Source organism: Dermochelys coriacea, chromosome 20 (genome assembly GCF_009764565.3).
Source record: "Dermochelys coriacea isolate rDerCor1 chromosome 20, rDerCor1.pri.v4, whole genome shotgun sequence".
NCBI classification, from domain to species: Eukaryota; Metazoa; Chordata; order Testudines; family Dermochelyidae; genus Dermochelys; species Dermochelys coriacea.
The window spans coordinates 3393979-3415805 of record NC_050087.2 but is presented as its reverse complement, the minus strand read 5'-3'; the positions used below and the strand labels follow the sequence as shown (position 1 = coordinate 3415805).

General features: G+C 48.0%; 1 protein-coding gene across 9 annotated transcripts in view; it reads left to right on the top strand.

Moving 5' to 3' along the window:
* Positions 1–538: 538 nt before the first annotated feature.
* The window catches only part of R3HDM2 (R3H domain containing 2), a 106096-nt gene continuing 84807 nt past the window's right edge, over positions 539–21827 (top strand). For 3 of the 9 annotated variants that reach the window (XM_043506545.1, XM_043506544.1, XM_043506548.1), the window contains exon 1: positions 15666–15680. The gene's annotated coding sequence lies outside the window, so the exon portion shown is untranslated. Of the gene's footprint in view, positions 673–1293; positions 1469–14547; positions 14663–14731; positions 14752–15651; positions 15681–21827 lie in introns of those variants that run through there. The other 6 variants (XM_043506550.1, XM_043506549.1, XM_038378819.2 and 3 more) reach the window with 6 other exon arrangements.

Genomic DNA, 21827 nt, shown 5'->3' with positions numbered 1-21827 from the left:
GGGGGGCTGGGGCAGGGGGGTGGGGGGCTGCAGTGGGGGGCTGGAGAAGAGGGGTGAGGCGGGGGAGCTGCCGGAGGGGGAGGGGTAGTGGGCGGAGCCGGAACACGTGTCGGGTCAGGACTTGGAGGCGGAGCCACCCCCGCGCATGGGCACTGCGAGTGCTCAGCGGGGCTGGGCCGCTCCCCCCTTTAAGGTGGCGCGGGGCCGACAGGCTCCGCCCCTCCGGGCCGGCAGGGGCCACTGTGGGGCGCGTCTCGCGGTTGCCCCTGGCAACGCGGCCCGGGGTAGGTGGGCGGGGCCCTAGGGCGCGGCGCGGCGCGGCGCGTTGACGCGGGGCCGGACGTAGCGGTGACGCAGTGCGCACGCCGGCTGGGGGAGGGGCCAGCAGCTTCTTTCCTTTTTTTTTCTTTCTTTTTTTTTTCTTTTCCTCCTTTTCGGTTTTTTTTCTTCTTTTCTTTTCTCCGCCCGCCCCCGGCCCCCCCCGGCCCGGCCAGGCCCCCCCCCCGTGCCACCGACCCCCCCCGGCCCCGATCCCAGGCCCCCAGCCCCTGAACCCCCCCCGCTCCGACCCCCCCCTGCGCCCCAGAGGAGGGGCCAGGCCCCGCTCGGCAGAACCCCCCCCCGGGGCGGCAGCGGAGACCAGAGACGGAGGGGGGGGGACAGACCCCCAGGGTAAGTAAGGCTCTTCCCCTCCCCCCACCTTCTGCCCCGCAGGGGGGTCTCTTGGGAGGGGGGGTTATCCGCCCCCTCAGGGGTTGGGTAGGGGCTAGACCCCCCCTCCCAGCTGGGGGGAGGGGCTTAGCAGCCCCCTAAGTTTGGCGCTTGGAAGGGCGGTGAGGGGCTTTATCTCCCCCCCCCTTTGGAGTTGAGAAGTTTGGACCCAGATTTGCAGGGGGGGAGGTTGCCAGGAATTGCCCCAACCCCCTTCCCTGGCTGGGGATGGAGGGCAAAGCCCCCCCTTCCCCTGCCCATCACCCGCTCACGGGGGGAGCCAGGGGGAGGCCCAGCCCTGGGACAAGGGGCAGGTGAGACCACAGGTGCGGGGTCAGGGGCGGAGTCGTTCTCCTTCCTTCCAGGCCCTTGGTTCGCTCCGGCTGCTTCGCCTTTCTGTGCCTCGGGTTGTGGGGAGCCCGGAGAGGCCCCCCGGGGTCTCTGCTGTTTCTTGGCTGAGGTTCTTGTGTGGGAGCGAGGGGTGAATTGGTGGCAGGGGGGGCGTCTCTCGTCTGCCAGCTTCCTGAGGTTCCCCTGTTGTTCTGAACGTCCCAGGTGCGGGCCCGACGGTTGGGTCTCTTGCTTCTCTGGCCACCTGCAACCTCTGCAGGAGCCAGGAGCCAGCAGGAGGCTTGAAAGGGTTCATGTGGTGCCAGCATGTTGGGGAGCTTGTCACTGGCTGCCTGCATATGCCAGTCTGCTGGCAGTGTTGTGTGACCAGTGTCCCTGGGAGTCAGAGGTAAAGGGACGTGTCCAGGTGGGATCTGAGAGCTTCTGCAAGGTCCAAAGTTTGCATTAACGTGGGGATTGGAGGGGTGTGGGGGTGTGTGTGTATGACCTCTTTCATCTCAAAGAGAGATTAAAGATTGTGAAGTGTGATGAGATCTACTGATGAAAAGCGCTCTGTAAGAGAGAGGAATTATTGTTATTTATTGTTACTCACAAACTACCTGCCCGCAGCACTTACAAAAGGCAGCCAGCAGCCACCTCTGGACTGGAGGGCAGCAGCTGGCGATAGGGGGAGAGGAATTCTGGGCCTGGAAATGGGAGCAAACACCTGCTCTTTTGAAAAGCATGATGGGACCTGTTATATCCTTACAGAACAGGGCCTTTGCTTTTAAGAGTGCCTCTGAAAAACACAAACACAGTAAACTTCCTGGGACGTGGTTTTTTTGCCATAAAGCTGAAGAGCAGACTGGGCCCGTGGGCTACATTCTATAGTTCATTGTCCTCTGTCTGGCCATCTCCGGATGCTTCAGGGAAAGTTGCAAGAAGACCCTTAATTATGGAGTAAGGTGCTCAAAAGCAATGTTTCATCTAAACCACTGTCAGTTAGCCATTGTCTTATACCTTGTGTCAGCTTTTTATCCCTTACAGTATTTGTTTAATATCATGTTTAATGCAGCTTGCTATTTTCACTGTCCATATCCAGTCCTCCTTTGAATCCTGCTATGAAGATCTTTTGGCAGTGAGTTTTGCAGGTGGCATATAAACATTTTCATTTGATCAGTTTGAAATTCATTGCCTGTCAATTTCATTGGATGTGTCCCTGTGATCTCATGTTAGGAGAGGGTAGATAGGAGCCCCTGTATCATGAGTTATTTTACGAACCTCTGTCACACCCTCTTCTGTCCTGTCATCTCTTGAACATTCCCCATCTTCTGGGGAAGGCATCTTCCCAGGCATCTGGTTGTTTTTGTTGCCTCTCTCTGAACTGCTTCCATGCCAATTTTGAGATAGGGTGACCAAAATTGAACCTGGGGATCTGAGGCCCACACCGCTGAGCCAGTCTCTATGGTTTTATGTGGGTCTCGGCAATCCCCAGCCTTGCAGAAACTTCTTTTGGAAGGTCAGTTGCCCTGGGCTGTCCAAAGAGTGTCTATGCTCCATTTACAGTGAGTGTCATGCTGGCTGCTGGAATGATGGTCCAGGCTCTAGTGATATCATGGGTGGACTATTGCCACAGAATTGCAGTCTCTTCACGATATGGGATAAATTTGATTTATGCCCCCTCCTTTCCTTTATTTCTCCTGTATTGTACTTTAATGTGGTTCGCCTAGGCTCCTAGCTGCAGCGAGAACACCTTGTGCTGGCATTCCCTCGTGGCTTGCAAGCAAAATAGGGCCTGGCCAGTGTGTGGGAGAAGACGCAGGGGCTTGCAGATAGTAGATTTGGTGACTGTTAGATGGACTTTTCCCTCCGAACTTGGTCCTGAACCAGTGCCTCTGCCTGGTGCTGGGGAGCTGCTGAAGGGGCTATGAAACTAATACCCCTGCCAAAATTTTCAAAAGTGACTAATATTTTTGGTTGTCTGACTTGAGACAGGCACTTCAAGGGACCTGACTGCCATGGAATGGGTGCTCAGGCATTTCCGATAATCAGCACTCTTTATGACGTTTCAAGTTGGGCTTCCAGAAATTAAGGCCGTAATCATTGTTATTCACTTCTGAAAAGCTTGGCCACGGCCATTTGTGTCCTTCAAAACTCCTGTGGATGGCATGGCACTCCCTCTGCCCCCCGAATATGGGGTGTTCAGCTCTGCGTCTTGACCAGATTCCAGCGCAGGTAATTAGACTTGATTCTTGTTCATTTCCTGGCCTAAACTGTCTTGTACCATTGGTGTGGGTTGTTAAATGGGTGCTGTGTTTGGTCCCCGAGGTGGCTGCATTTCAGTGGGGGGTGACGTGATCCCTTTGTTATACCAGCATGCAAACCACCTGTCTGATCTCAAGGCCTTCCGTAGCGTGCTCCCATTTCTGTAGGTGTTTATGCTTAGCTTAATGTTTGATCTAAGGGCTGGTCTATACTGAAAACTGACCTTGGCAGAGCTCAGTGTCTCAGGGGTGTGAAGAATCCACCTACCTTACAGATGTAGCTAACCTCTGGTGTCATTGACCTAGCTACTGCCCCTCGGGAAGGTGGATTAACTACAGTGATGAGAGAACCCCTCCCATCGCTGTAGTGAGTATCTACACCAGTGGTTCTCGACTGTTTACCATTGGGGACCGCATATGTAGCGCTCTGTGTTATGTGGGCCGCATCCACATCTACTACCTGTGTGATCCTGAGCAGGTCACGTGAGCCGCAGCCGTGTGCTGATTGGGTGGCGGGTTGAGAACCACTGGTCTACACGGAAGCTCTATGGCTATAGTGTTTTAAGTGGAGATGTAGCCTCAGTGTATGAAAGGAGGTATGTAAATGTAAATTTACTGCTTTTCTCATTAACGTAAATGTTAAATGCCTGAGTTCAGAGCATTCCTTTGAGCTGGCTGCTCCCTAACTCCTCGGGGGGGGGGGGAGTTGGAAAAATGCCATCATTTCCAAGGAAGTTGCACGGGAATGGGATCCCCCCAGCACCCTTTGCGTAGCTGTCAGCTCTTTGAGGCTATATCTGGACTGGTGTAGCATCTTGCAGTCCCATCCTCTCCCCTCATTCTAGTGTTCTCGGACTGCTTGGTGCTGTCTCTTTTTGCTTCATCTTTCCCCTGTCTGCCTCCCAAGGAGGGGTCCAAAGTCATGACCTCCTTGGGAGGGAGGGTGACTCAAATGCACTTTGTGTGACTCTTTTGGCGGTGTGGGCAGGAGCAGTGTCTTCCACCGTGGGCTGTGCCACAGACCTGGGTTCTTTCCTCCTCCGCGTGGCTGGTTGCAACTCTTCCTAGGATCTTGCTGGGAAGCAGGAGCAATACAAGACACATGCCCCTGTGAGTTATCTTGTTCCTCCAAAGGGAACTTCCATTGTTCTTAAGACCTCGGATCCCCAAGGCTTAACTGAGTGGTTTGGTATTGGGGGACGGGGGAGTTCTTTGGAGGAGCAGGATCTTTCCTTGGGATCCAAGGAGCAGCCACCACTGGGGACATATTTCCCTGTAGACTGACTCTGGCGTACCTAAAAGGGGAGCAGCACCTGGGAAACAAGGGGGAGAATTGAATAAAGGCTGCAGAACTAAAGCTTTAGTACTCACCCCCAGGTTGCTCCCATGTTTGGGAGAATGTAACTTTTTTCCTGCCTACACCATTCTTTGGTGAAGGTCCCGTATGCGACTGATGCACCTGGGAATTCTTCTCTTCCCTCGCTTTGGGGAGCAGCGTTGGTGTGTTTCAGTCCCTAGCCCCTTTGCCAGAAATGAAACGGATGAGCACACGTGTGTGACTGCAAATCAAAACACAGCTGGCCGAGCTACTTTTAGGCCTCCCAGCCTTCATGCTCCTTTAACCGTTCTCTGTGTAAAGAAATTCCACCAGTGGCTGGCCTTGGTTCAATCCTCCTTGTCTCCGACGCCAGCTGAAGTGGTCTTGTTGCACCTGTTGCCTTCACGGCTGGGAATTCAGCCTACATTTTCAGTCTCCCTTTAAAAATTCAGGCCTGCTTTCTCTAACCTTTAGAATAGTTAAGATCCCTCACTGCTTTATTCACTCCCCCCAGATCCATTCTGCTTTTTCTGCCTAAGTTCTATCAAGTATGAATGGCATAACTTCCCTGCCTCTCCTCTTAAATTCATGTTGGCAATCCTTAATTAAGTCATAGCTGCGAGTGTCCCCAGTACCTTCCTTCAGAGCTAAGCTAGCAATTTGGTAGTTTGCAGCCTATTTGCCTAAATCCTTTGTTAAATACAGATGTTCTCTCAGGGTCTCAGCACTCTGTCTGTGCCTCCTGTATTTTCAAAGAGCTGTTAAATGTATTTGCTGAAGATTTCCCGTCTCTTTCACTGCCTCCTTTGGAATGCAAGGGTGGATTCCATCTGGATCTAAAGTCCTGGCAGCTTTCAACTGTTCTCTCTTCCATTAAAAAAAGAGAGTTTAGATACTGATGAAAAGTGCTAGGTTGACAGCTCTGGAAACTGAGTTACTCTGGCTACTGAACTGGCACAGCCTAGGTATATTTGAGTAGCAGCTTCACTCACCAATAAACCAGGACTCCAGATTTAGGGGGCCTGTAGGAGTTAGGGGGTCAGTCTCCTGGCCAGTTCAGCCACTGGTTATCTGAGACTGCTAGCTGTGATGGTAGATTTCTGTGGTGGGGGCACCTGTCCCTAGGAGCTGCATTGAAATTCTCCAGCTCCTTCCATGCAGGCCACCACATGGCCATTAGAAAAGAAAACATGCTGCTCCTTGAATTTGGTTCCCTAGTGGTGAAAAGGGCTGTATCCCATTCCCTGACTCCTTCCGCTCCCCGGCCAAGACCTGGGGCTGGATTGGAACAGGAGCCCTAGAGGTGAGTAGCATATGGAGCTTATCCCTATCGGCCGTCTGTTCCCTCATCATCAGATGTTGCTGTCGTATTCGTCAGTTCCATTTGCTGCATGAACTTTGAGACAAAATGCCAAGCTGTTTAGTAACATTGGACAATAGTTCAGTAAACTGCTGTCCTCCCATCTGGGGTCTTAGTAAGTTTTGTTCGCTAAGATCTCTTTGAGGTCTGAAGGTTGGAATGAATGGCTGGAATCCTGTGTCCGCCCCAGCCTATCCCCTTACCCCCCGGTGTTCCTGTGTTATCCCAGTGGAATATCCAGTCCCATTTCCCCCTTATCAATTGATCACCTGGCTGATTATCAGATGCACGGTGCGCTCGCTGGCTGAGTCTTTGAGGATGTCTCTGTCCTTCATCCCAGGGAGACATTCTTGACTCTTGCCCGGTGAGCAAAGATGGACGTGATTAAAGATACCAGCCCAGTTCTGCCATCCTACTCTTGGGGCCCTGCCCAGGCACTGGCAATCCTTGCAGGGGAATGAGGCAGCAGAGAAACCAGTTCAGGACCAGAAAGATCAACAATATATTTTTTTTTAATTCTGATAATCGGTTAAAATTGGGTCAATCTACCTGCATCTACTCAGGAGGCCCCCCCTGTTATGAATGATTTATTTGTTCGGTGGTAACATCCAGGAGCTCCGTTGTGCGTGGCGATGGAGGGGTGTCACGCTCTTCCAAGCTCCCCCTCCGGGGAGATGCTGCTCACAGCAGATTGTGCAGAGCATGCAGCTCTCGGCGGGGCTCCTCGGTGGGCTGGAGTGTGTCTGTCGGGTTGCTGTGTTCCCTGTGCATGGCTCCTTCTTGAGTGCGGAAGAGAAATAAGTGGTGGATGCAAATGGAATAGCTGAGGAGTCTCCCTTGTCTTGCTTACACGAGGAATGAAAGAGCTCCCTGTGTTGGCAATGAAATGATCTTCACTGGGCATCTTGAGTTTATCCCTCACTGTGCTGAATGGGGGGCCCTTCCTACCTCTCCAAGCTGTCGTCCAGGCTCTCTGCAGACCTCTCTAGTGCAGCGTTTCTGGATTGGTTACACTTGGCTCTCATTTTTGACCTGTCCTTTGCTGCCATGCCAGCAGAGATGCACGTGCATTTGTACCAGTTTAGCTGGAGGTGTGATGTTGCACCCGATTTAGTTAAACCAGCGGTGTCTGCGGCTGACATTGACTTAAACCTGTCTCACTTCACCTTAAGAGATGGGAGCTAAACCTGTGTAAAGGGAGACATCTACACAGCAGTTAAACACCAGCAGCTGGCCTGGGTTAGCTGTCTTGGGCTCAGGCTGTGGGGCTGTAATATTGCCATGTAGACATTCAGGCTCAGGTGGGGGTCCCAGAGTTTGGGCTCCAGCCCAGGCCTGAATGTCTGTGCAGCAATTTTTAGCCCTGCAGCCCGAGCCAGCTGGCCCAGGCCAGCTGCAGCTGTGCGGTGGGTCTTTATTCCAGTGTAGATGTACCCAGGGGGGCTTGTCCTTTTAAGGGCCAGGAGGCCTGCAGCTAACCAGCTCTGTTCAATCCGCCTACTTGTGCTGTAAGTAACTGCATCTTAGCTAGAGGGGGCGGAACAGACTGGGGCTGAGTGACAGCCTGAAACACCTGGGCCTCACAAAAGGCCTGAGAAGAATCATAGAAGAGCAGGGTTGGAAGGGACCTCAGGTGGTCATCTAGTCCAGCCCCCTGCTCAAAGCAGGACCAACCCCAACTAAATCATCCCAGCCAGGGCTTTGTCAAGCCTGACCTTAAAAACCTCTAAGGAAGGAGATTCCACCACCTCCTTAGGGAACCTATTCCAGTGTTTCACCACCCTCCTAATGAAAAAGTTTTTCCTAATATCCAACGTAAACCTCCGCCACTGCAACTTGAGACCATTACTCCTTGGTCTGTCAAGACTGTTGCAGGAGTAGCTCCAGGAAGCAAGCGTGGCTCCTGTGGAAGGCCCTGGCGAGGGGCTGAGACAGGGAAGTCGCCTGGGAAGTCAGGGCTCTATCCCCGAGCCAGAGAGAGAGAGAGAGAGATTGAAAGGCAGCCCGCAAGGTGCTGGGTGGACAGGCTGGAGAGGAGCCCACGCACGACAGAACCACCTTTTTTGTGTGAACTTTTATTTGGACTTTTGTTACCCTGTAAGGCGTCCGGACTTGACGTAACTTGGGCAGAGGGCTAAGTCCTGGACAGAGACAGGACATCACAGGGTCAGAGGGGCGATCTCCAGGGGGAGCTAGAGGTGAAGACCCCTGCAATGCCACACCCTGACGCCAGGGTGTGCTGAGGTGAAGAGTGGAACACTAGGTTTAAGCGGATGCAGTGCCAGTACTGGTTTAGCTAAAAGGGGTGTGATCCCATCAGCTGGTGCAGTTTTGCATGTCTTGCTGTTTTACTGGAGAACAGGGGAGTGTTGTATGTTGTGTAAATAAAGCAAGTGACACTGAGGATGTACCGAAACCTGGCATGGCCGATTTCTCCTCCTTGGGCAGCCGACCCGCAAAGCTCTGGAATTCTGCTGCCGGTCGTCAGCATGGTGGGTTGAGGGAGGGCTGGGCTGGGCTGTCTGAAGAAGGAGCAACAGTACTGCTTAAAATTCAGTATAAATTAAACAAATGTCTGTTGTTGGTGGCCCTCCAATCTAGCTACCATGAGTTGGCCGATGTTCTCAAGGCTCCCCACCCAACGTTGGCTAAAGAGGGATGTGTCCTGCCCCTAGGCAGTGGGGCATCTGGGGAGGGGAGGTTGAGTGCTGGAGGCCCTGGGGGGATTGCAGAGTGAGCCCACCCCACGCTCTCCCTACAGTGACGGCTGTGTTGGATCTTATGGCTCCTGTCCTGTGGGGCTGGCTGGGCTCTACTCCCCATTCTGCAGGTTGCAGCCTGGCCCCTGGCACACAGGGTCACAGTGCCACTCAGGTTTGGCCCATCTCCCCATTGTGGGGTGAAGGTGGCCAGGCCAAATCTGACTGAGTGACACTGTGATCCTGTCCGCAAGGTGGCAACGCCGCTGACTCAGATTCGGTCTGGCTGCCCCTCGTCAAGGGGGGCTGGGCCAAACCTGAGCAGTACTGTGAGCCTGGGCCACTGGTGAGCAGATTGCAGCAGTGGGAACAGGGAGCCCAGCCCAGCCAGCCCCGGGCAACAGGAGCGACTTCAGCTGGAATGGGGGTTTGGGGATCACAGCGGGACAGTCCTGTGAGATCTGGGACTGTTGACAGGTACGCCAAGGTGCCGCAGCAGCAGTGTCTTGAGGAGGGATTGGGAGGAGTCGAGGCCAGCAGACCTATGGGGTCAGTTCAGGGAGTAAGGGCAATGCACAAGAGAGTGTGGAGAGGCTTGTGGGAGAAGCAGACAAACCTGGTTGGTGCTGGCCCTGCTGGCAAAACAGGGGGATGGTGGATGAGAGACCGTCTCTCTCTGTCTTTAGCCCGCACTGACTGTCACGTTCCCCACCTCCTCTGGCTTCTCTCCATGATATCCAAATCCCCTCGTCTGCATGCAGATGCTTTGAGTTCCCCTTATAATAGCGATGCCATTTGTGCTGCTATATTTAAGGTTGTGTCATCACTTCCATTATAAGACCCTCTTTTCAGGGGGAGGTGTATAATTCAACCATTAACAGAAATCTGGCTGTGGAGTTGTAGTCAGCCTGGGAGCGTACGTTCAGCTCTGAAGTTTGTTTTTATATTATTTTACAAGTGTGATGGGTGAAGTTCTGGCCACTCTGACGGCAGCTTTGCCATTGTCTTCAGTAGAGTCAGCATTTCACCTAGCGCCTTTTAAAATTCTGTTCCCTTTTCTAATATTTGTGGCTCTCTTAATACGATGGGCCAGGGACTCACAGGTCAAAGGAAGAGTCATTTGAGAATTACTGACCAAAAGTCTTTTGGGCACCACCTATATTCACCTGGTGGCAGGGGAAGAATCTAGGACACGTTCATGCAACAATTTTGGGAGTCAGTTTGACTTAGGTAGAGAATTGTGGGGATACTGTGTGTGCGATTACACATGTACACTATATGTGTGCTTGCTTGTGTGTGTGCACATGTAGTATTTAATGACCTAATTCTCATTATTTAATCATGAACTTTGAATAGCTCAATATGCATTTTAAGAAACTCTAATTTTTTATTTTTTTTTGAACATCAGAATTCCTTTTTTTTTTTGGCTTCTTCCTCTTTGCTCATTCTTACACCTACTCTGGGCATGTCTATGCATGAAAGATGCATAAATTTTCATGTGATTTTTATACCTGTTTAGTTAAACTAATGCAAAGGGCTGGACAATCATTTTACTTTAAGCCAGGCTTATTGCTGTTTAGCTTAAGTCAGTTAGGAAGGGGGCTTCAGATAAACTGAAATAAGAGATTTTGCCACCAGTTTAACTAAGGGCTTGTTAACATGAGATAATTGCACTGGTTTAATGTATGTTGGTTTTTAAATCAGTGTAGTTAATCTGGTGGAGAACGCTGTGTGGATGTTCCTAATTAGTGTAAGAGTGACTTATTTGGCTTAGTTAAACCTGTTCCTAATTGATCAAGGCTCTGTCTTCACTATAAAAAAAACCCACGTTTTTACATTGAGATTGCTAACCTGTTATAAAATCCCAGTGAAGACAAGGCACAGGTAGTTTTTACCTTGATGTAGTTAAGGTCAATGTAAAACATGTCTGTTTTGTTCCAGTGAAGACCTTGACAAAAACGAAACTGAAATAAGCCACTCATACTGAAATCAGTGTCCACACAGCCTTTTCTGCTGGTTAAATTCAAACCGTAAGTTCAACCCATGCAACTTCTTCATGTAGACCGGACTTCTGTCTCTGTCTCCCTTTCACTACTCACATTTTCTGTACTGATGTAGCTATATTGGTACAAAAACTCTATAAACCAGCCGTTTTGTTCTCTGCTCTGCCTTTCTCTCTTTCTCCCAACTCCCCCCCCCCCACCATTCCCCCTCTCGCTGTATTCTGTTTCCTCTAACAGCAAAGTAAAATGTGATAAGATTATGATCTCCAAACAAGCAGCTTCTGAGTTTGTGGTCCCTGTCAATTTTCATTGCTATCCATAATGCAGAGAGGTCTAACAGAAATTAAACTGGCTGAAGCATCCTGTGCAGGAGGTTTCAGAGGTCAAGATTTCTTGTAAATTTCAATTTGCAAATGGTGAGCCACTGCAACATAAAATTTTAAATGTTACCTGGCACTATTAGCAGTGTGCAAGAGTTTCCATAGAACCGTAACTGAGTATTTACTGAATAAGAGGATATGCATTAAAAATGGTGTCGCAGAAGAGTTTCTAGAACTACCTGCCATTTTTTGAATACCTCCTTCAGTGCGACTGGCTGTGTGAGCCGCTATTTTCATGGTATTTCCCCTCAGGAAGTCCAATCCGGTGATGCAGTTTTAGAGGTAGGAGATGCAGTTTGGCATTTGAATGCAGGAATCTTTTCAGAGTTTTTTTAATTAGCTAAAAATAATCTCTAATTAATATAAAACAAATATTGCCAGCATCATAAGACTCCGGTCTTTTCCACGCATGCAGATGTTGAGCTGCATTTCCTGCCACTGATGATTAGTATTTATTTGTCCTAGTGCCTAGAGGCCCTAGCAGAGATCAGGGCACTGTTATGCTAGGTACTGGTCATACATGTGGTGCGAGAGTCCTTGCCCCGAAGAGTTTACAGTCTAAACAGAGAGAGGTTGAGAGGAGGATTTGTTTGGCTTATGTTACAAAAGGGAAACTGAGGCCAGGAAAGACTAAATGAGTTGCCTGTATTCATACAGGAATTTGTGGCAGAGCCATGATTTGAATCCAGATCCCATGAGTTTCAGTCCAGTGCTTTAACAACACGATGGTGCGATCAGATTGCTGAGACAGGTTCCCGCTCAATAATTATTCTTACTTCTGTTGGACATATCCAGGTTGTTTTTAGTGATCTGTAGTTAGATGCAGTGACTAGAATTTCTTTTACAAGACACTGGCTTACTCCATTAATGCCATGCCTGGAGTGTCGCCTGTTCATGTGGAAATTTCATCTTCCAGCTACATCATTTCTGTCTGATACACCTCCCAGCTTCAGGCACCTGGGACTTGTTCACCTGGTCTAGAAGCACAGAAAAGCTCTTACTGCAATGTCCCATATGATATGTTTGCGTTCTCGCATTAGTGTAAAATTGTGCACTGCAATGTTTGTTGAAAGCTTGCTAGAAAACATTTACGTTTGTAGTCTAAAGACAGAGAGCAAGAAGGGTGCTTAGGGAGGCAATCTGTAGGCACAACCACTGGGGAGGATGTGGGGAGTGTGTTCCCCACTTTCAACTTTTCTACTCTCCTGATGCCATCGTCCCTTTGTCCCAGGCACTCCCGTTCTACCTTTCCCTCTCCATCACTTTTTTTTAAGGGGTATCAAGTTGGGCTCCCAAAATAACTAGTCTCTTTTTTTTATAAATCTTGGCCTAGTGTTTTATGTTTTGAGTGGCAGTCTGGGCATGTTTGCTGAGAAAAGCCATGGCTCAGTGGTAACGGATAACTCTGCTGATTCTGAATGTGGTTGCTCATTAGGGGAAGTTGCTGTCATTAGATTTTGGGGCTGTAGTCAATATTTTATATTGGTCCAAAAGAAGAGTAGAAAATATTAATGAACATCGTATACAGTAGTAATGTCATTTTTACCTGTTTATTATCGAATATACTAATTGCACCCATCAGTGAAAGGGCAGCTCCTGGATTTCTATTTAGTTTAAATCCATTTCTGAAATGCTGCTAATTCACTTGGTGTAGTATCCCCGTCAAAACCGGAAGAGTAGAGAATTCTTCATTCTACTTTTTTTTTTTTGAATGGACATGGCTATTGATCCATGTTAGAGTTCCATAGCTAGGCAGATCATTGTTTTCTGGGGGAACTAAAATCTTGAGCTAGAAATGATTCTACTAAAGAAGGGTTTATTTTTGTTCTCTGGGGGCTGAAGCTTTAATCAGCATGGGTCTGATCCGGTGTCTGTTGAAATCAAGACAAAGCTCTCCAGTGGCCCCCTATAACCTGTTCTTCAGAGCCCAAAGCTAATAAACAGACAGAAGACGTTCAGATTTCTCTGCTTGCTAGCACAGTCCCAGAAGTGGATTTTCATCTTGGCTGGAACGAAGCTCTGGCAATGCCAGCGGTGTTTAACCTTTGTGGCAGCCCAAGCCTTTTTAAAAATAAAAATTAAGAGGTACATCCGTGACATGGGCATTGCGGCAGCTCGGTGTTGTGTGCTGAAGGTTTGCGTTGTATTGGGAATGAAATGGGAGTAGCAGGCCTCTAATGTGGCAGCATTAAGGTCTGCAGAGGGAGAAGGGACCTTGGATCACACTTTCCACCTGTCGCAAAGCGGTTGAAGCATTACTGTTTAAGCATAATTCATGAAGAGTAAAGTAGTTACTTCTGTCTTAAAGCGCTTTCCATTCTTCATAATGCTAGTTTCTAATCCTAGAAATGCAGGGCTGGAAGGGACCCTGAGAGGTCGTCTACTCCAGTCCCTGCCCTGAGGCGGGACCACGTATACCTAGACCACCCCTGGCAGGTGTTTGCCAAACCTGTTCTGAAAAATCTCCAATAGTAAAAGGGCATTCTCCTCCTCCTTTCCTCTGTGGATCTCAAAGCTCTTCAGGGCAATGAATCTCCTAGTAGGCCTGTGAGATGAAAAGCAGCAACCTTATATCACAGCAGAGAGTCTGAAGCCCCTAGAGGAGAAGGGACTTGGCCAAAGTGCCAAGAGGCAGAGCTGGGAAAAGAACCTGGGAGTCCTGACTCTCAGTGTCCTGCTCTGACAGTTAGACTTGGTATTAGGACCTCTTATTTCTGGTGTCTGCATTGACTGAGATAAGCCTGGCATGTCCAGTATGGTTTTAGAGGGTTTCCTGTATAAAGTTTGACAAACAAGCAGTAAGCAAAAAAGGAGGGGAGCTGCTTTGAAAAGATGCTAACTGCTTTAATTTTATACCCTAGATGATATATTATGTCCCCTTCGCTGGCAGGTGCTATAGGGCCTCCGTATTTTGCGCTTTGCTATACTTTGAACTTTGCCATACATTGGACACTGGGCATTAGAGCACACTGCAGGAAGGGGCACCGTGTAAGTGTTGCCGTTATTGTTTGGAGTTGCCAGATTCTGCAATCTTCACGTTTCCCATCAGTGTTGCTTGCTCTGATGAGGAAGGAAGAGGGAGGGAGTTACTCTAGTTTGGCCCTTGGACACTTTAAAATAAAATACAACCACATCAAAAAAGACTTGAAGCTCTGGCATCAAACTGGCAGACTCTGAAGTGCCATGGGGTGGTGATTATTGGCTGCCTTTCTGGCGCCTGACTGCAAGATGCTGATGACCTGCAGAGCCTTTTGGGAGGTATGTCTGTAACCTCTTATTACATGTGTGTTGTAGTGGTGCTTAGAAGCCCTAGTCACAGGCCAGGATCCTGTTGCACTAGGCACTGTACAAACACAGAACACGAGGGTCCCTGCCTTAAAGAGCTTCCAGTCGAAGTCGAGATTTTGCTGGGCCCTTTTCAGAGCATCTGACAGCCTTGTGTTTCAGCAGTGGGTTATTAGAGTGAGCTTTCCCTTTAATAGCCGGAGTCTAATGAAAAGCCAAGCAGACCCCCTGGATGTGACTTGGAAGAGCCCTTCTTGCCTTTCCTGCTCCGTGCTGTTGCCCTCCTGTGAATTGGGTCTGGTTACCTGTCAGATGAGAAGAGCAATGATCTCTGTGGGTGTTTTCACTTCCGTGCCAAAAGGCCATCTATTTTGGGGTCCGTATGTTGCATGTGATGAAAGGTAAGAGAATTGTTTTGCGTATAACTTTGGTGGACCAAGAGTTCCGTGGGAGTCAGGCAGGTTAACCCAGTGGTAATGACTGGACCAGTTGATTCTTTTTTTGAGAAACCTGCCACGTGACTTCCCAATGTATTGCCAGTGTCTATAAGGAACCCAAATAAACGTGATTATCAGTGTACCTTTTCTTTGCCTGATGTGTGAAAACGCTGGCAGAATAGCTGCTGATACAGTCTCGCTCCATAATTTAACACCAGGTTATTAAAATGTCCTGAATGCTGCCGTTTGCCCTACACGCTTTGGCATGCAAGCATTTTTTTCAAAGACTTGGCCATTGTAGACTCTTTAAATGAGTATCGTAATTGGGATCATTAGCATCTGTATCAACTGATAATCTAGTGTGTATCCTGATTATTTTTCTCTTTCTGCATGACTGCTTTATGTTGCCGGGCAGCTAATTTCTGAGTGATTCTAAAGGTGCAGATATTAAAATGAATTGCATGCCTTCCAACTCTTTCCATTACCTTGCTAAATTTAGACTAACTAGTGCTGCAGCAGAATTGAGATCTCTGGGGATTTTAATAAGAGTCAAGGCAGATAATATCCAGGCTCCTGGAGCAGCGGAGAAGAAAAGTAGCCTCAAATTAGCTTTTTGCATCTGTCATCACAGTTACTTTATTAAACCCAGGTCCTACGGAAAGTCAGAGCAACATGCATGCTCATTCACAAAGCTGGTAATGCAAACCTCATGATAGCTGTGTCTTGGGGACAGATTGGAATAATGATCCAGCCTGACTTCCCTGTCCTAAATCATGTCCTGTCATAATTGCTCAGCATCCCAGGGTTTCTGTCCACTCACCCCCTAGTTCCTGAGCTCAGAGTGTCTCCTTGCTCTGCTTTCAGATCTCTGGGGGATGCTGACTGGTTGCTCAGCAGCTGAGTTTTGCACTTGGCAGCTTGTTTGATTAGACTTTAGAGCAGTTGAGTTTTCCATCCTTGCAGTGTCTTGCTGCTGTCTGCTGCGTGTCTTTAAGCCAAAGTGGTGTTCGGTACAGTTTAGAGAGGGGAACAGGAGCTTGGACACCTGGCTTCTAGTCTTATCTCTGTTAATGATTTGTAGGGTAACTTTGGGCAAGTTACTTCACTTGTCTCTTCAGTTACGCAACCTGTGCTATGGGTGTAATAAAATGTTCCTCCTTCACAAGGGAGTTTGGAGGCTTAATGTTTGTACAGAAGCTGTGAGATCCTACCATGAAAGGTGCTATAGAAGTGCTATGTATCTTGTTATTTGAGCTACTTTGCCTGTATCAAACTGAACTAAAATTTAATTTTAAAGGGTAAAACTTTCAAAAGGGACTTTGGACCAGATTTCCAAGATATTTAGGGGTCTAAAGATGTAGCTAGGCACTTAGTGGGAGTTTCAGAAATAACTCCCCCTGAAATCAATGAGGATTTGGGTGCTTGGACAATCCTACTAGGCGTTGATCTGCATCTTTAGGCACTTGGGGCCACAGTTATTAGGGTGTTTAAGTCCCTTGTGAAAATAGGACTTGGCATTTTTGAAAACTTTAGCCAAAATGGCCCCATTTTAACTTTAAATCTGGAAGAAAATGTGGTGGCAGTTAGAGTGGGTTATGGCTCCAGATCTGTACCTGGCCCTTCCCAAACCCAGCTAACTGCAGGCTGAAAGAGCCCCAGCTCTGAGTAAGACCAGACAACCAAGCCCAGGGTGAGACTCAGGGCAGCAGGGAAACGAATGGCTACGGGGAGAAGGAGTGGAAAGGATGTGTCCCAGGAGGAGCAGAGGTAGCATCCATTTTGTGTCCTCTTTGACCTCATGACTTGGCTTCTGAGGAGGTGTTTCCCGTCGACCCCCTGGCTGTTCCTTTTGAAATGTCCCATTGGCTGCATTTGTCCCTGGAAATGAAGCAATGGCCAAACCCGGTTTTCAGCTGGAGAAAATAGATCAAGAGTGAACTCGCCGACGGCATATGTTCCACAGTCTGTACAGCAGTGAATTAGGCCTTGTCTGTTACCTAGCAGCCCCGGCTGCGGGTCAGGACCCTGTGGTGCTAGGTGTTGTACAAACACAGGGCGAAAAGACTGTTTCTGCCCCAAAGGGCTCACAGTATTGAGTATAAACACCCCTATGGTCATTCTTATACTGGAATAAGTGTGTCCACAAGGGAGGCGTGGTGGGAGGTCATACCTGGATAACAAACCTAACGTTCCCATATAGCCAAAGCCTTCGAAAGCTCGTTGTTTTCAGGCAGCTCCTCAAGCATATTGCTGCTCCGAGGGAGTTCCTGGTTTGTGCAGTGTGGCTGGTAGCGCTCCGAACCCTTCAGATGCTGAAGTCCTTGGCTGGGGTCTTGATGGGCGAAGCTGGTTTTCAAGCACTAAAACTTGGAGATGGGGAGCCAGCTTGGGGCAGAGCAGCCCATGGTGCAGTGGCTGTTGTGGGGAATGATGATAATACTTTCCTCTTTTCTGGCACCTTTCGTTGAAGGATTTAAGAAGGGCTTTTGCAGCATTAATGTACTAATCCTCCTAGCCCCACTGTAAAAGGTGAGCGTTATCCCTGTTTTACAGATGGATAATCTGAGACACAGAGAAGTGGCTTGCCCAAGGTCACGCAGTGAGGCTGTGGATGGAACCCAGGTGTCCAGCTTCTCCCTGGCACGCTGATGCCCTGCGCTGAACCAAAGCGTTGCCAGCCTGAAGGAGGTGGCTGCAACTAGAAGAGTTACAACCAAAGGTGCCAAAGTGGTCTCTGATTCCAGGAGCCCCATTTGAGATACCCTTGGGGGCCTAATTTTTTCAGAATTGCTGAGCACCCAAAGTTCCCACTGCCATCAATTGGAGTTTGGGGGTGCTCAGCACCTCTGAAAGCCAGCCTTGGGGTGTCAAGGTTGGGAACCCCAAACTAGAGGCTGTGGTTGGAACTTTGATTTGAAGGAACTTCATGTTCGGTATGTGTAATGAAAGCTCAGGTATGGGAGCAAACAATGCAATCTGTAGCAAATCCCCAATTGGCAATTTTGTGCAGTGGTTGGGGGGGAATTACATCAGTTATGTACAGTCACCATGAAGTGTAGAGCTGGAAACATGATTAATCATGGGTAGGTAGCAGTTTAATAGAGACATGCATAGATTTAGTTTTCTGCCATAGAGCAGGGGGTGGAATAGACACTTGCCTTCCACCCAGTGTGGCATTTAAAGGGACAATGTCATGTAGGTTGGATTAGAATTTAGAGTTAAGTGATAATAAAATCTAAGATAAATACAAGTGTCTGCATGAACTTTTAAAGTTCCCAGTGAAAAGTTGTTGCTGTTTGGCTGTAACCATTCTCTGGGAATTTCAGCCCAAACATTGTAGCCCTAGTGAAATTAACTATTAAAAGCACTGCTTTAAAGTGGTCTGAAAAAAAGTGTTTCTGAGGGATGGGGGGCTATCAGAATCTGGGAGCGGCAGCTTTAGTAAACAGTGCTTAAAGTTTCAGAGTAGCAGCCGTGTTAGTCTGTATTTGCAAAAAGAAAAGGAGTACTTGTGGCACCTTAGAGACTAACAAATTTATTAGAGCATAAGCCTTGCCTCAATTTTGAATTATGTTTCTCTGAGCGGGTCTGTGGCCCCCTCCTCTCACACACTTTAAGCACTAATTAAAAGAGAGGAATTATTTATTTCTGCAGTGTTGTAATGTGCACAGTGCTTATCCAACACACACAACGTGATAAAATGGGGCCCTATTCTCGGTTGGTCCTTAGGCACCATCGTAATAAACACGATGGCTATTAATAATGATTTGTCTAATTTCATTGTCTAAGCCGAGGGAGATGCAGAAAACAAAACTTGTCCAGTTTCAATGCGCTAAGGTTATGTTGGTAAGGAACCTTTTTTTTAAAAAACAAAACTTTAATCTGATGGTGATTTAGGGAAAAAAAAAAAAAGTCTCTCTGCCGGTAATCTAAAGTATGTGTGGTCATCAGAACCTCACCTTAGCCTTCTGGCTCTCAGTACTGATGGGTTTTCAGTGTTTATCCCCAGCCTGGAAATCAGGACGTCTAGATGCAATTCCCAGCTCTGCCCTTTAGGAAAGATGCAGACAAATTGGAGAGAGTCCAGAGGAGAGCAACACAAATGGTCAAAGATTGAGAAAACCTGGCCTTTGAGGAAAGGCTAAAATCTTGAGAAAAGAAGACTGACGTAATAAGTTTTCAAATATGTTAAGGTCTGTTATAAAGAGGACGGGGATCAACTGTTCTCAGTGTCCACTGAAGGTGGGACAAGAAGCAATGGGCTTCATCTGCAGCAAGGGAGATTTAGGTTAGACGTTAGGAAAAACTTGCTAACTCTAAGGGGAGTTAAGTACTCGAATAGGCTTCCGAGGGTGGTTGTGTGATCCCCATTGTTGGAGGTTTTTAGGAGCAGATTGGAGAAACACCTGTCAGGACTTGTCTAGGTTTACTTAGTCCAGCCTCAGCATAGGGGGCTAGACCTGGATAAACTCTCGAGGCCCTTCCAGCCGGACATTTCTGTGATTCTGTGGGCAAATCACTTCCCCTCTCTTTGCTCATTTCCTCATCTGCATAAGTGGGAACATGCTACTGACTCATCTTAGGGGGGTGTTGAACTTGTTAATGTTTGTAAGGTGCTCAGATGCTGCAGTGAATGGGGTGGAGGCGTCTATAAATTCCTAGATAGAACTTGAGGTTTCCCACTTGTTAGTGCCTGGTTCAGTAACATCAAAAACACAGAGAGCAAGAGACAGCCCTCCCCCCCACCCCGGGCAGTGGGAGAGAGGCACCTCACCATGCTCCTGAAGAACTTGTCTGTGGGGTTTTGTGGCAGTAGATCTATTGTGACATAAGAAGGTGTAAATTAAAGTAACCCCCTCCGTAACACATCTTTAGCTCCTTCTCTAGACAGGAGTAGCAGGAGATGAGGGATAGTGCCTCATTGGCAGGATGGCATCTCGTAGGCCCTGCATCAGGACACCACTGCAGTATATCTGGGGCAGAAGTCCCGGTGATGGACTTGAATGCAGAACCTCCCCCAAATTAGAGCCCTCCCGACTGAGTTATATACTGATGTGTCTCAGGTACTCTTCCCTTGAATATTGGCTAAGGAGGGTTTCTTCCTCTATCTGGAGGAAAGAAACCATGTCAGATGCCTTTCAATGTGATGTTGGGGTTGCTATTTACCATAAAAAGAAAAGGAGTAGTTGTGGCACCTTAGAGACTAACAAATTTATTTGAGCATAAGCTTTCGTGAGCTACAGCTCACTTCATCGGATGCATTCAGTGGAAAATACAGTGGGGAGATTTATATACACACACAGAGAACATGAAACAATGGGTTTTATCATACACACTGTAAGGGGATCACTTAAGATGAGCTATTACCAGCAGGAAGGGTGGGGGGAGGAAGAAAACCTTTTGTGGTGATAATCAAGGTGGGCCATTTCCAGCAGTTGACAAGAACGTTTTATGTCCATCTGTTTGCATTTGGAAAGGAAGATGATGTCTGTCTGTATCTGTACGAGTTTTTTCATGAAGTTGATAGATTTTCACTTCATACGGCTAAATTCAGTGCCTTGCACAATGACAGGTTTCAGAGTAGCAGCCACGTTAGTCTGTATTCGCAAAAAAGAGACTAAGGTGCCACAAGTCCTCCTTTTCTTTTTGTGAATACAGGCTAACACGGCTGCTACTCTGAAACCCATTTACCATAAGTAACTCAGCATTCTCCTTGGAAACCTCCCATCTGTGAACTGGCTTCTCTGACTGTGCCTGAGAGAGGTGGGGGGGAGGAATCTCTTAAAACAATCCCCTGCGCCTTCTCCTGTTCTTTAAGCCCTAGTGAACCTGATTAAAAGACAACCTGACCTACTTCTGGCTTTTGAGTTTGTAAGCAAAGGTGAGGATTTCTCCTGCTGAGCCTTGTTTGCGTTCCTGAGTGTGGGTAGCAGCCACAGAAGGATTGATCAGATTTCCAAGACGTTGCAGTGTCAGAATGCTGGGATTCCCTTGCATGCATCTTGCCAATAGGGCACGTGCTAATATGTTATTCTGTAGAAAGCCCAATTTCATTATGTATTGGGAGCACATACTGGGTTTGTGCACTGCAGACTGAGTCATTGCCAGCTCCCATTGAATTTCTCTCAGATGATTACTGAATGTGGCAGATGCAGCCTACTCATTAGACCAGCCCTCTTATATAGTTTGTAATGAAGTTTTAAAATTTTTCTGTTGCTTTGACATCGTTTTGTTTGAGAGCCTTATTTCTCCTGAGCTAAGTTTAGACTCAGAGCCCCTTTATTATGGGAGATGTCTCCTTGTGACTTGGAAACTTACCTGGTTTGGAAGACTTCATGCTTCTGATCCTGCTTGGAAGTGTGGCTTGTTGTCTTTATTCCCCCCCATCCCAAAACAAATTGGGTGAGTGTATCAAACCTGGCAACATCCAGAATGATTTGGTATTGCGGGACAAACTCGGTGACCCATGTAAGGCTATGTCTACACAGCAAAAGCTGCACAGAATGGCGTCCACACTATCGTGGTAAAAATTCACGCCCTTCACTGTTCTAGTTAAACAGGTCAAAAGATATTTGCAGGCTGCCTTTAAAGTGCTTTGAGGCTTTTGTTTGGAAGTGGCTGTAAGACCCTCCTTCATTTTTGACATGTCATAAAATGAATGATTTAGACATAATGGCTGGGGAAAATGCAATGTAAACTTTGGTCAGAATCTTTAAGGCTTGTCCTGCAGGCAACTAGAGGCATTTCCCCACTTTTGCAGCCCAATTAATTAGTTGTCTGGGATGGAAGATAGGTGGATTTGTAAAATAACCCCTCCCCTGAAACAAAGGCTGGTTCCTGCCTTATCTGTAGGTCAGTCTAGTGATGGTGCTAAAAGAGGTAGGTTAGCTGGAATGTTATTGGAAGTGATCAAACAGAGGCAGGATTTGTATCCATTCCAGGGGCATCTGGTGGTTTATTGTAAGGGTGCTGAGCCGCTTGGATTGCTAGAATGCCTGATTTCAGAGTAGCAGCCGTGATAGTCTATAGTCGCAAAAAAG